General features: G+C 41.7%; 1 protein-coding gene across 4 annotated transcripts in view; it reads left to right on the forward strand.

Annotated features, from left to right (window-relative positions):
• Window positions 1–14184, forward strand: part of LOC118388630 (disco-interacting protein 2 homolog B-A) — an 86397-nt gene that overhangs the window by 28405 nt on the left and 43808 nt on the right. The window lies entirely within an intron of this gene.

A 14184-nucleotide genomic window follows, 5' to 3' on the forward strand; every position in this document is an offset into this window, starting at 1 on the left:
CTTTTTGTCTTTTTTTTGCACAAATGTTCACCTAAATTCATGGACATGGTGATTTTAAAAAAACATTTTTTTTTTTAAATTCACGTTAGTTGACAACTCAACCAAATGTAAATGAAAACTAGAAGTTGAACTGACGGCTGTGCCCAGTGGGATGTTGTTTAGACTAGAGGGAGACCAACATGGCTTTAGCTGCTAGGACGCACCAGGGAAACCATGAAACCATGCGTCTCGCTCTTCTTTAGGGAACTGGCTGTGATCAAGTAGAAACATGTCACCATGCATCATTGTCTGTCCCACAGCTCAGTGTCTGCTCTGGTCTGGACTGGGGGGACTGAGCAACTGACTCTGCTGCTAAATCAATGAGACTGAGAGTGTAGGCCCTGTTTTCATTTCGTATCAGGAGAATTGTGGTTTGCCTTGTAAATAGAAAGCGTAGGCTACCCATGTCATTTAGCCTATTACTGTGTGTCTGTTTGCAAACTTTGTTTCTAACTTTGTTGCAATTTTGTAACACTTAAAAAACATTCTAAACTAAATCATGTTTATTTGGCATTGTAGGCCAGTACCAATATGAAATTGAATGAAATTGTATTTGTCACATGCTTCGTAAACAACAGCTGTAGACTGACGGTGCATTTCTTACTTATGTGTTGTTTTCAAACAATGCAGAATTAAAGATAAAGATAAAACATGTAGATACAGTACCAGTCAAGTTTGGACACACCTACTCATTCCAGGGTTTTTCTTTATTTTCTACTTTTTTCTACATTGTAGGATAATAGTGAAGACTTCAAAACTATGTAATAACACATATGGAATCACGTAGTAACCAAAATAAGTGTTAAACGAATCAAAATATATTTGAGATTCTTCGAAGTAGCCACTCTTTGCCTTGAAGACAGCTTTGCACACTCTTAGCATTCTCTCAACCAGCTTCATGAGTAGTAGTCACCTGGAATGGATTTCAATTAACAGGTGTGCCTTGTTAAGAGTTAATTTGTGGAATTTCTTTCCTCTTTAATGCATTTGAGCCAATCAGTTGTGTTGTGACAAGGTAGGGGTGGTATACAGAAGATAGCCCTGTTTGATAAAAGACCACGTCCATATTATGGCAAGAACAGCTCAAATAAGCAAAGAGAAATGACAGTCCATCATTACTTTAAGACATGAAGGTCAGTCAATCTGGAAAATATCAAGAACTTTGAAAGTTTCTTCAAGTGCAGTCGCAAAAACCGTGAAGCGCCATGATGAAACTGACTCTCATGAGTAACCGCCACAGGAAAGGAAGACCCAGAGTTACCTCTGCTGCAGAGGGTTAGAGTTAATTCATTAGAGTTCACTTCAGAAATTGCAGCCCAAATTAATGCTTCACAGAGTTCAAGTAACAGACACATCTCAACATCAACTGTTCAGGGGAGACTGTGTGAATCAGGCCTTCATGGTTGAATTGCTGCAAAGAAACCACTACTAAAAAACATCAATAAGCTGAAGAGACTTGCTTGGGCCAATAAACACAAGCAATGGACATTAGACTGGAGGAAATCTGTCCTTTGCTCTGTTGAGTCCAGGTTTGCGATTTAAAAAATAAAAAAATAAAAAAATATATATATATTTTTATATATATATATATTTTTTGGTTCCAACCTCCGTGTCTTTGTGAGAGGCAGGGTAGGTGAATGGAGGATCTCCGCATGTGTGGTTCCCACCACAAAGCATGGAGGAGGAGGTGTGATGTTGTGGGGGTGCTTTGCTGGTGACACTGTCTGTGATTTATTTAGAATTCAATGCACACATATCCAGGATGGCTACCACAGCATTCTGCAGCGATACGCCATCACATCTGGTTTGCGCTTAGTGGGACTATAATTTGTTTTTCAACAGGACAATGACCCAACACACCTCCAGGTTGTGTAAGGGCTATTTGACCAAGAAGGAGAGTGATGGAGTGCTGCATCAGATGACATGGCTTCCGCAATCACGCAACCTCAACCCAATTGAGATGGTTTGGGATGAGTTCCCACACAGAAAGCGTAGGCTACCCATGTCATTTAGCCTATTACTGTGTGTGTGTGTGTGTTTGCAAACTTTGTTTCTAACTTTGTGGCAAGGCTAAGCACTTGTTGGCTGCTTTTCCTTCACTCTTCAGGAAAGCATTCCAGGTGAAGCTGGTTGAGAGAATGCCAAGAGTGTGCAAAGCTGTCATCAAGGCAAAGGGTGGCTACTTTTAAGAATCTTAGATGTAAAATATATTTTGACTACAACCATTGAATGTATCTGTTTTGACCATGACAGTTTACAGTCTAAGGTAACGCCAAGTAATTTAGTCTCCTCAACTTGTGGAATCACATAGTAACCATCCCATCTGGTTTAATGGAATTCTAATTCAATACTCTGATTTCATATCCACAACCTTTAACAATTTTTGTTGCTGTCGGAGAACTGGCTCAAAGATTTTCAACCACAGTTCTCACTCCCATAGATAATAATCAACCAATATTCAGAATTCCGGAAATCTCAGCGTCAGCATTGGACAGCTTCTTCAGGAGCTCTAGAACAAAATATGTATTTGGTCTAGACACTGTATTCCTGAATAGACACAAATATTCTCTGATTGCCCCTATATTACATCCAGTTAATCTGTCCATTAACTATGGGTTCTTCCCCAATGCTTAGGAGTCTGCTGCAGTGATACCTCTTTTAAAGTCTGGTGACCCAACACTGGTGGAAAATGACCTACCTATAAGCATTCTTCCAGTGTTCTCAAAAGTGGCTGATAGATGGGTGGCTGATCATCTGACTGATCACCTCATTCAGGGCAACTCCATACATCAAATGCAATTTGGATTCAGAACAAACCATTCTACTGGAACAGACAATTGCTATTTTCTGGAGTGCATTAAATCTAAACTGGACATACAGTTGAAGTCGGAAGTTTACATACATCTTAGCCAAATGCATTTAAACTCTGTTTTATTTATTTATTATATATTTTTTTTTACAATTCCTGGCATTTAATCCAAGTAAAAATTCCCTTTTAGGCCAGTTAGGATCACCACTTTTTATTTTAAGAAAATGTCAGAATAATAGTAGAGAGAATGAGAGAATGATTAGAGAGAGAGAGAGAGTGATTTATTTCAGCTTTTAGTTCTTTCATCACAATCCCAGTGGGCCAGAAGTTTACATACACTCAATTAGTACTTGGTAGCATTGCCTTTCAACTGTTTAACTTGGGTCATACGTTTCGGGTAGCCTTCCACAAGCTTCCCACAATAAATTGGGTGAATTTTGGCCCATTCCTCCTGACAGAGCTGGTGTAACTGAGTCAGGTTTGTTGGCCACTTTTAAAAAATATATATTTTCATTTTTTTAGAGGGAGGATCAGCTTAATATTGCGGAAGGAATGTTGCTTCCAATGTAATTGTCTGCATCATTTCCAATCCCCTATATTTTTTGGTAAATATATATATCCATACACGCATGCATACATATACACATTTATAAATACACATATATACATACACATACCTATATAGACATACATACTTTTTAAAAGAATATACCTTTATTATTATTCCCCGCAAACCCTACCGCCGATCCCCCAATTGGAGTAAACTAATAAACACTTCTGCTTTTACCTTCAATTTATACATCTTATACACATTTTACAGACACAGTCTACTTTACAATAGTTCTCTCTTGTTTGTGCTTAGTCCTTCCTCTATTTCTGATGTCCATCCAGTTTGAATTCTATTTGTAACTATGCTATTTCACAGAAGTTCCGAACCTACAGTATATACATTTTACAGATCCCGTATGCTTTACATTGTTTCTTGTTATTAGTCCCACCCTTCAGCTCCATTCAACCCCACCCATCCATCTCTCAACATCATCCATTTCGGATTTCTATTTGCCATATATTTTTCAACTGTGCTGTGATGCTTCACAAAATAATTGAACCTTCCTATTCTCATAGATTCTACAGATTGTAAATTAAAAATAAACATTTTTGCTAAAGTAATTATTATATTATTGATTGATTGTCTATGGCTTTTCAAATCACCCAGTATTGCTATCTGTAGTGTTAGTTCTAGGCAAATGTTGCAATTCTTCAGCCATTCCTGGACCTGTGATTAAAACGATCTACATATGGACAATACCAAAATAAATTATCTAATGACTCTACCTCCTTACAGCAGTATCTGCAGAGCTGGGAAGATTGTATCCCCCATATATATAACATTATATTAGTTGCAAGAATTTTGTATAGTAATTTATATTGAAAAATTCAAAGTTTTGAATCCGGCGTTGTTTTGCGTATCAATTCATAAACCATGTGCCATGGAATGGGTACATTGAAAATCTCTTCCCAACTATTTTGCAATTTATATGGCACAGCTGTCAGTTTTTTGGTCCTTAAATGAAATTGGTATATGTTTTTATTTATCACACTTTTCTTTAACCATTTATGTTCTTTAATACATTACCGACATACAAGTTCCTTACTTTTTTCCCCTTCTACTTGCCTCTTCCATTTTTGTGGTAATGCTGCAATTAATTGGTTGTAATTTTGGGTCGAGCAGACATTTCCATATGTCTGTGTTAGCTGCATGTGTGACAACTCCACCAGTCCTATTTATATCATTCACTAAAATTATACTAAATTTTTAAAAATTTCTTCGATAAATACAGTTTTTTTAAATCAATTAGTATATTTGAATTTAACCACAATATTTGTTGTACTATTTGTTCCGTCCTTTCAGGTGGATTAAACTGAAATTGCAACCAACTTTCTAAGGCTTGTTTAAAAAAAATAAAGATATTTTGGAGATTATTTCCTTTTCAAACAACCGAAAGTGAGCAGGTGTAATCTGAATTAAGGGGGAAAGGCCCTTAGACATTCGTACCAATTGACTAGAGAACCAGTTTGGATTTAAGTATAACTTTTGTATGACTGATGCCTTTAGTGAGAGGTGTAATGCTTTAATATTTAATCATTTCTGCCCACCGAATTCATATTCGTTATATAAATAGGCCCTTTTAATTTTGTCTGGCTTGCCGTTCCAAATAAAATGTAATATTTTTTGTTCATATAATTTAAAAAGCAGGTCACTATTTGTAGGCAAAACCATAAGCAAATAGGTCAACTGTGATATAACTAAGGAGTAAATCAGGGTGATTTTTCCACAAATAGACAGGTATTTTCCTTTCCATGGTAGCAAGATCTTATCTATTTTTGCTAACTTTCTATAAAAATGTATTGGAGTGAGATCATTTCTTTCCTTTGGGATTTGTATACCGAGCGAGTATGTCTACATCTCCGTCAGACCATTTAATTGGTAAACTACATGGTAATGTAAAATGTGCATTTTTTTAGTGATCCAATACGTAATATGGTACATTTATCATAATTTGGTTTTAATCCAGAGAGGATAGAAAAAGTATCTAGATCCTCTAAGAGGCCGTGGAGAGACTCCAATTGTGGCTTTAAAAGAAAACATGAATCATCAGCGTACAATGACACCTTAGTTTTTAGGCCACGGATTTCTACTCCCTTAATATTATTGTTTGATCTAATCTTAGCAGCTAACATTTCGATGGCAATAATAAATACATATGCCGATAGTGGACAACCTTGGTTTACTCCTCTAGATAGTTTAAAACTTTCTGAAATGTAGCCATTATTTATTATTTTACACCTAGGGTTACTATACATAACCCATTTTATAAGAGATTCCCCAAAATTGAAATATTCTATGCATTTATAGATAAACTCCAGTCGTACTTTATCAAAATCAGCTATGAAAACCAGGCCTGGTGTCCCCGATATTTCATAGTGTTCTATTGTTTCCAGTACTTGTCTTATATTATCTCCAATGTATCGTCCATGTAAAAAACCTGTCTGATTAGGATGAATAATATCTGACAATACTTTTTACATTTTATGTGCCAAGCATTTTGCTAGGATTTTTGCATCACAACACTGAAGTGTAAGAGGTCTACCAATTTTTTAAATGGACTTGGGTCCTGTGTCAGTAATAATGATATCAGGCCTTCTTGTTGCGTGTCTGATAATCTACCATTTATATAGGAGTGGTTAAAACAAGCCAATAATGGTCCTTTGAGTATACCAAAAAAAGTTTTGTATACTTCCACTGGTATGCCATCCAGCCCTGGAGTTTTCCCATCCTTAAAGGCCCCAATTGCCTCAAGCAGTTCCTCCTCTGTAATTTGGCCTTCACATGAGTCTTTCTGTACAGATATTCATTTTACATTATTATTAGGGAAAAAATCCATACAATTAGTTTCAGTTAGTGGAGATGGAGGAGCCTGAAATTAAAACATATTCTTAAAGTACTTTACTTCCTCTTTCAAAATATCATTTGGTGAATCATGCGTGACTCCATCATTTGTCACAAGTTTTAATACAGTTTTTTGATAGCATTTCTATGTTGAAGATTGAAAAATAATTTGGTGCATTTTTCCCCATATTCCATCCAGTTCGCTTTATTATTATAATATATTACAATATTAGATCTTTCTTGAATAAGTTCCTCCATTTCTTTTTGTTTTTCCTCTAACTGATTCTGTGCCTCTATAGTACCGTTTATATTGCTATCTAATTGTACTGTTAGTCCTTCAATTTCCTTTGTTAAGATCTAAATTGCCTTTGTTTTCTAGATGAGCACTGAATTGCATTGCCTCTAAAGGCACATTTAAGTGTCCCATACAGTAAGGGGATCTGCTGTACCTTTGTTGGCCTCTTTGCTCGCACACGCTTTTTCAGTTTTGCCCACAAATTTTCTATATGATTGAGGTCAGGGCTTTGTGATGGCCACTCCAATACCATGACTTTGTTCTCCTTAAGCCATTTTGCCACAGCTTTGGAAGTATGCTTGGGGTCATTGTCCATTTGGAAGACCCATTTGCGACCAAGTTTTAACTTGTCTTGAGATGTTGCTTCAATATATCCACATAATTTTCCTGCCTCATAATCTATTTTGTGAAGTGCACCAGTCCCTCCTGCAGCAAAGCACCCCCACAACATGATGCTACCACCCCCGTGCTTCACGTTTGGGATGGTGTTCTTCGGCTTGCAAGCCTCCCCCTTTTTCCTCCAAACATAACGATGGTCATTATGGCCAAACATTTCTATTTTTGTTTCATCAGACCAGAGGACATTTCTCCAAAAAGTACAATCTTTGTCCCGATATGCAGTTGCAAACCGTAGTCTGGAAGCGGCAGATTTGTTATGGAATATCTACATAGGCATGCAGAGGCCCATTATCAGCAACCATCACTCCTGTGTTCCAATGGCACGTTGTGTTGGCTAATCTAAGTTTATAATTTTAAAAGGCTAATTGATCATCAGAAAACCCTACGCTGTGTCCTTCTCCCTTCACAGAACAGTGCAAACTGGCCCTAGAATATAAAGAGGAGAGGGAGGCCCCTGTGCACAACTGAGCAAGAGGACAAGTACATTTACTAGACACTAGAGTGTCTAGTTTGAGAAACAGACGCCTCACAAGTCCTCAACTGGCAGCTTCATTAAATAGTACCCGCAAAACACCAGTCTAGGCAACAGGATTGTGTGTGTGTGTGTGTGTGTGTGTGTGTGTGTGTGTGTGTGTGTGTGTGTGTGTGTGTGTGTGTGTGTGTGTGTGTGTGTGTGTGTGTGTGTGTGTGTGTGTGTGTGTGTGTGTGTGTTGGGGTGTCAATATGTGTGTGTGCATAGAGTTAGTGCAAAAAAAGGTGAATGCGGTTAGCCATTTGATTAGCTATTTTTAGTAAGTCTTGTTTAGCGGTCTTATGGCTTGAGGGTAGAAGCTGTTCAGGTTCCTGTTGGTTCCAGACTTGGTGCACTGGTACCGCTTGCCATGTAGTAGCAGAGAGAACAGTCTATGGCTTAGGTTGCTGGAGTCTTGGACAATTTTTGGGGCCTTCCTCTGACACCGCCTGGTATAGAGGTCCTGGATGGCAGGGAGCTCCGTTCCAGTGATGTACTTATCACCCTCGGTAGCGCCTCCTGTCGTTCCATTTGGGTGTGTGTGGACCTTGTTAATTCCTTAGTGATGTGGACACCAAGGAACTTGAAGCTCTCAACACACTTGAAACAAGTTGGTATGACAGACCTGGTCAGGGATAGGTTGAAAATGTGAGTGAAGACACCTGCCAGCTGGTCAGCGCATGCTCTGAGTACGTGTCCTCATAATACATCTGGCCCTGTGAATGTTAACCTGTTTATAGGTCTTACTGACATCTGCGACAGAGAACGAGATCACACATTCATCCGGAACAGGCTGATATAAGGCTATTGTACCTCCCTTTTAACATTGCTCTGCATCTATGACCATATCCAACCCCATCCACCTGCGCTTTGCCCATGGGCTGCACCACCTGCACCCAGAGAGGGGGGTTTGGCTCTTAGTGGTACACACCAGTGAATGGAAAAGCTCAACTGGAGCTGGTGTTGCAGGGATGTAGCTTTTTTTTGGCGCCATCAAGAAAATATAGACATCAATCTGAAATCTCCCAGATGGAATAGTGTTTACTTTGAGAACGGTTTGCCCCAGTCGCTCCTCCCGCATCCACATCCCTCTTCAGTGGAACAGTCTGCTCACATGAGCTAAAAATAAGTTGTGTGAGTAAGCCAGGCCAACTGTACTGTTCATGCATTACTTATGGTAGTGTTAGCTTGTTCCCATCCTTGTCTTCATTAAAAAAAGACTAACTCTGAGTGTATTCAGTAGGGAGTAAATACTGAATAGTCCTGTAGCTCAGTGTGGTCCCTCTGTAGCTCAGTGTGGTCCCTCTGTAGCTCAGTGTGGTCCCTCTGTAGCTCAGTGTGGTCCCTCTGTAGCTCAGTGTGGTTCCTCTGTAGCTCAGTGTGGTTCCTCTGTAGCTCAGTGTGGTTCCTCTGTAGCTCAGTGTGGTTCCTCTGTAGCTCAGTGTGGTTCCTCTGTAGATCAGGTAGTACATTGTTGAGATGGGTTCGATTCCCAGGACCACCCGTACATACGTCACTTTGGATAAAAGCGTCTTAAGTGGCTTACAAAAATTTGGACACACCTACTCATTCAAGGGTTTTTCTTTATTTTTACTATTTACTACATTGTAGGATAATAGTAAAGACATCAAAACTATGAAATAACACATATGGATTCATGTAGTAACCAAAGAAGTGTTAAACAAATATATTTAATATTATAGATTCTTCAAAGTAGCCACCCTTTGCCTTGCTGACAGCTTTGCACACTCTTGGCATTCTCTCAACCAGCTTCATGATGTTGTCACGCCATCCCATCTGGTTGCAGAAAATAGCAAAAATAAAGAAAAACCCTGGAATGAGTTGGTGTGTCCAAACCTTTGACTGAGGCTGTATATTATTTATATTATTATTATTGTATTAACTTCTTGCGTCGAGCAATCCCGTATCCAGGAGCGTAATCATAGCCTCAAGCTCATTACCATAACGCAACGTTAACTATTCATGAAAATCGCAAATGGAAATTAAATAAGTATATTGGCTCACAAGCTTAGCCTTTTGTTAACAACACTGTCATCTCAGATTTTCAAAATATGCTTTTCAACCATAGCTACACAAGCATTTGTGTCAGAGTATTGATAGCTAGCATAGCATTAAGCCTAGCATTCAGCAGGCAACATTTTCACAAAAACACAAGAAAAGCCTTCAAATAAAATAATTTACTTTTGAAGAACTTCGGATGTTTTCAATGAGGAGACTCTCAGTTGGATAGCAAATGTTCAGTTTTTCCAAAAATATTATTTGTGTAGGAGAAATCGCTCCGTTTTGTTCATCACGTTTGTTCACCCCCGAAAATTCAGTCATTACAACGCCAAACTTTTTTCTAAATTAACTCCATAATATCGACAGAAACATGGCAAACGTTGTTTAGGATCAATCCTCAAGGTGTTTTTCACATATCTATTCGATGATAAATAATTCGTGGCAGTTTGGTTTCTCCTCTGAACCAAATGGAAAAATGCACGCAGCTGGAGATTACGCAATTTCGACGGAGGACACCAAGCGGACACCTGGTAAATGTAGTCTCTTATGGTCAATCTTCCAATGATATGCCTACAAATACGTCACAATGCTGCAGACACCTTGGGGAAACGACAGAAAGTGCAGGCTCATTCCTGGCGCATTCATAGCCATATAAGGAGACATTGGAACACAGCGCATTCAAAATCTGGGGCACTTCCTGTATGAAATTTCATCTTGGTTTCGCCTTTAGCATTAGTTCTGTGGCACTCACAGACAATATCTTTGCAGTTTTGGAAACGTCAGTGTTTTCTTTCCAAAGCTGTCAATTATATGCATAGTCGAGCATCTTTTCGTGACAAAATATCTTGTTTAAAACGGGAATGTTTTTTTTTATTCCAAAATTAAAAGAGCGCCCCGTATATCGAAGAAGTTCACTAACCTGCTAACATGAACAGACGGTATGTTATGTATGATGCCGCTGTATCCCGTGTATGCTGTGACCCACAACACTGGGGAGTTGTGTTGACAACAAACTGTTCTTGACTCCATGCCCAATGGGGATAGTAACGATTTATTTAACTGTGGTAGATGTGACAATCTGAGTGGGTGTGAGCGTGAATCGGTATCTGTGTCCAAAATAATCTTGCGGATGAGTCCAAACATATGTGTACATGGTGTGTGTACATTATGTAGAGTGTTTGTGTACTGTCTTTTCAGGAGGAAACCCTCCTCTAATCACTTTAGTCCTATAGAATCCCTATAGAAGGTGACGAGCATAACTGGAACATCTAAACCTCACCGTGGCTTTTCCTGCCTGTGTGTGTCTCCAGCCAGGCCTCTAATTTGTAATCTGGGTTTCGGTTCGCTGCCCACTGAGAACTTTCCCAGATGATACGACCCAGGAGGAATCTCATCTCTGGCCTCAGATAAACCGATCACCCGTTCTGATTGGGTGAAGCATCAGACACAGGAAACCATTGTTCATTATCTAACCGTTTTTGGAATGTTATCTCAGACTCCGCAGCACCTGTGATATAATGTTTCAATAACGGACCAAGTTGGACTGAGTTGATTTGGAGGCAGGGCAGTCAGGGGTTCGTTCAACAGCTGTTAATTCCTTAAGCGTTCCTCTGTGTTTGCCAGAGAGGCCCTTGGACTGTTGCTGCTTTGGTTTACTTGTTAGAATAGATGTGTAGTTCCATTCACCCTGACAACTGTCTTAGTCCCAGCTAGAGTAGTGGCTTTCTGTTTGACTGGCCCCCTATGCTGCACCTTGAGTAGGCAGACCTTATGTGAAGTGGTGAGATTGGGTTTTACGGTGCAGATTTGCAATGAGGCAGCTAATACTCCTCTCCTCCAGATCTAACAGGCCTCATTCAGACTGAGCTCAGATGATGATGATGATGGTGGTGATAATGATGATGATAACAGCAGTTTTAATGTTGACTAGGTTTTGCTCACAGTGGTGGGCCTATAGTAGGGGTCAGACGGTGCCTGGCTGGCTCCCATGGTTCTGGGAGAGAGGGAAGGTAGGACAGGGGGCTTGAGGGAGGACATATTTATCATCTGTGTTCACCAGGGGTGATGGCGAGGTGAATGCATTCCAGATGGATTGTGTGTGTGTGTGTGTGTGTGTGTGTGTGTGTGTGTGTGTGTGTGTGTGTGTGTGTGTGTGTGTGTGTGTGTGTGTGTGTGTGTGTGTGTGTGTGTGTGTGTGTGTGTGTGTGTGTGTGGCAGCAGCAGTGCTTACGGAGATGGTTGGCAGAGAGACTGCTCTGCTTCAAGGCCAGATTCTCAGGCAGATAGCTAGATCGAGGGAGAGAGAAGAGGCAGAGAGTGAGAAAAAGAGAGAAAGTAGAAAGCTGACTGAGCCCCAATAGACAAGCTCACTATGACCTGCCATCACACCAACTCAGCACTCCTCCCCCTTTGTGTACCCCTCCTTTCCTCCCCTAACTCTCCTCTTCTCCCCCTGTCTCTTTCTCCTCCTCCATATTATTCCTCTATCTTATTTCTCCTCTCTTCTCCTCTGTCCTCCCCCTCATTCTCTGTGTATATCTCTGATTCATCCCATCCTGCTCTGGCATCCATGTGTCTCCGTATTTAGTTCACTCTCTTCCTCCACTTCCTCCTTTCATCCTGTCACTGGAGTCACACCAACACTTTCATCATCCAGCTCACATGTCTTTCCATCCATCCTTCTCTCCGCCAGAGCACTGCCGCTAAGCACTTGACACTAGTAGCTCGCTACTTTAATCTATCACTGTTTTCTGGTCATCTGTTGTCTTTCCTTCTCCCTCTTTTCATTCCTTCTTTAATTTGCTTAATCCCTCTCGTCCCTCTCTCTCTCTCTCCCTCCCTCTCGTCCCTCTCTCTCCCTCCCTCTCGTCCCTCTCTCTCCCTCCCTCTCTCCCTCTCTCTCTCTCTCCCCTCATCTCTCTCTCTCTCTCTCCCTCCCTCTCGTCCCCCTCTCTCCCTCCCTCTCGTCTCTCTCTCTCTCCCTCTCGTCTCTCTCTCTCTCCCTCTCCCTCCCTCTCGTCTCTCTCTCTCTCGTCTCTCTCTCTCTCTCCCTCTCTCCCTCTCGTCTCTCTCTCTCTCCCTCCCTCCCTCTCCCCTCTCTGTCCCTCTCTCCCTCTCTCTCCCTCCCTCTTGTCCCTCTCTCTCCCCCCCTCTTGTCCCTCTCTCTCCCTCCCTCTCGTCCCTCTCTCTCCCTCCCTCTCTCCCTCTCTCTCCTCTCTCCTCTCTCTCGTCCCTCTCTCTCCCTCTCCTCTCTCTCTCTCCCTCTCTCTCTCTCCCTCCCTCTCGTCCCTCTCTCTCCTCCCTCTCGTCCCTCTCTCTCCCTCCCTCTCTCTCCCTCCTCCTCTCTCTCTCCCTCTCTCTCCCTCTCTCTCTCTCTCTCTCTCTCTCTCTCTCTCTCTCTCTCTCTCTCTCTCTCTCTCTCCTCTCCCTCTAGTCTCTCTCTCTCCCTCCCTCTAGTCTCTCTCTCCCCCCTCTAGTCTCTCTCTCTCTCTCTCTCTCTCTCTCTCTCTCTCTCTCCTCTCTCTCTCTCTCTCTCTCTCTCGTCCCTCTCTCTCTCCCCTCTCTCGTCCCTCTCTCTCTCCCTCTCGTCCCTCTCTCTCCCTCCCTCTCCCTCCCTCTCTCTCTCCCTCCCTCTCGTCCCTCTCTCTCCCTCCCCTCTCGTCCCTCCTCTCCTCCCTCCCTCTCCTCTAGTCTCTCTCTCTCTCTCTCTCTCTCGTCTCTCTCTCTCCTCTCCCTCCCTCTCTCTCTCTCTCTCTCCGTCCCTCCCTCCCTCCCTCTCTCTGTCCCTCCCTCTCTCTCTCCCCTCCCTCCCTCTCTCTCGTCGCTCCCTCCTCTCTCTCGTCGCTCCTCTCTCTCGTCTACTCCCTCTCTCTCTCTCGTCACTCCTCTCTCTCTCTCGTCACTCCCTCTCTCTCTCGTCACTCCTCTCTCTCTCTCGTCACTCCCTCTCTCTCTCTCTCCCTCCCTCTCGTCCCACTCCCACTCCCTCTCTCTCTCTCTCTCTCTCTCTGTCTGTCTGTCTGTCTGTCTGTCTGTCTGTCTGTCTGTCTGTCTGTCTGTCTGTCTGTCTGTCTGTCTGTCTGTCTGTCTGTCTGTCTGTCTGTCTGTCTGTCTGTCTGTCTGTCTGTCTGTCTCTCTCTCTCTGTCTCTCTCTCTCTGTCTCTGTCTCTCTCTCTCTCTCTGTCTCTCTCTCTCTGTCTCTCTCTCTCTCTGTCTCTCTCTCTCTCTCTGTCTCTCTCTCTCGTCTCTCTCTCTGTCTCTCTCTCTCTCGTCCCTCTCTCTCTCTCTCTGTCTCTCAAATGGGAGTGACTTATAGGCCTGTGTTTGAACAGGTAATACACCACACCTTGTTTAGGATAGAGGGTTATTACAAAAGTTGCTAAGGTCTGATGTGGGAGTTGGGAATCCAACTACAGTCAGTTCAATTATATTTCTAGCCCAGTTTGCCTTTTTGCTTTACTTTCAGGGTGTATGGGTGGTCCGGTGCCATTCGAAAATACTGATGACACATTTCTTACATAATAACCACAGAGAGGAGGGAAAAAAAGAGTGTAAAAAAAATTGCCATCAAAGTATCATTGTAGATATTTCCCCCAATATATTTTACTCTGTAATACTTAAACTGTTTGGTCAGAATATTCTAGTATTTCTTCATCAAA

The sequence above is a fragment of the Oncorhynchus keta genome, chromosome 10, assembly GCF_023373465.1.
Source record: "Oncorhynchus keta strain PuntledgeMale-10-30-2019 chromosome 10, Oket_V2, whole genome shotgun sequence".
In the NCBI taxonomy this organism is placed as follows: Eukaryota; Metazoa; Chordata; class Actinopteri; order Salmoniformes; family Salmonidae; genus Oncorhynchus; species Oncorhynchus keta.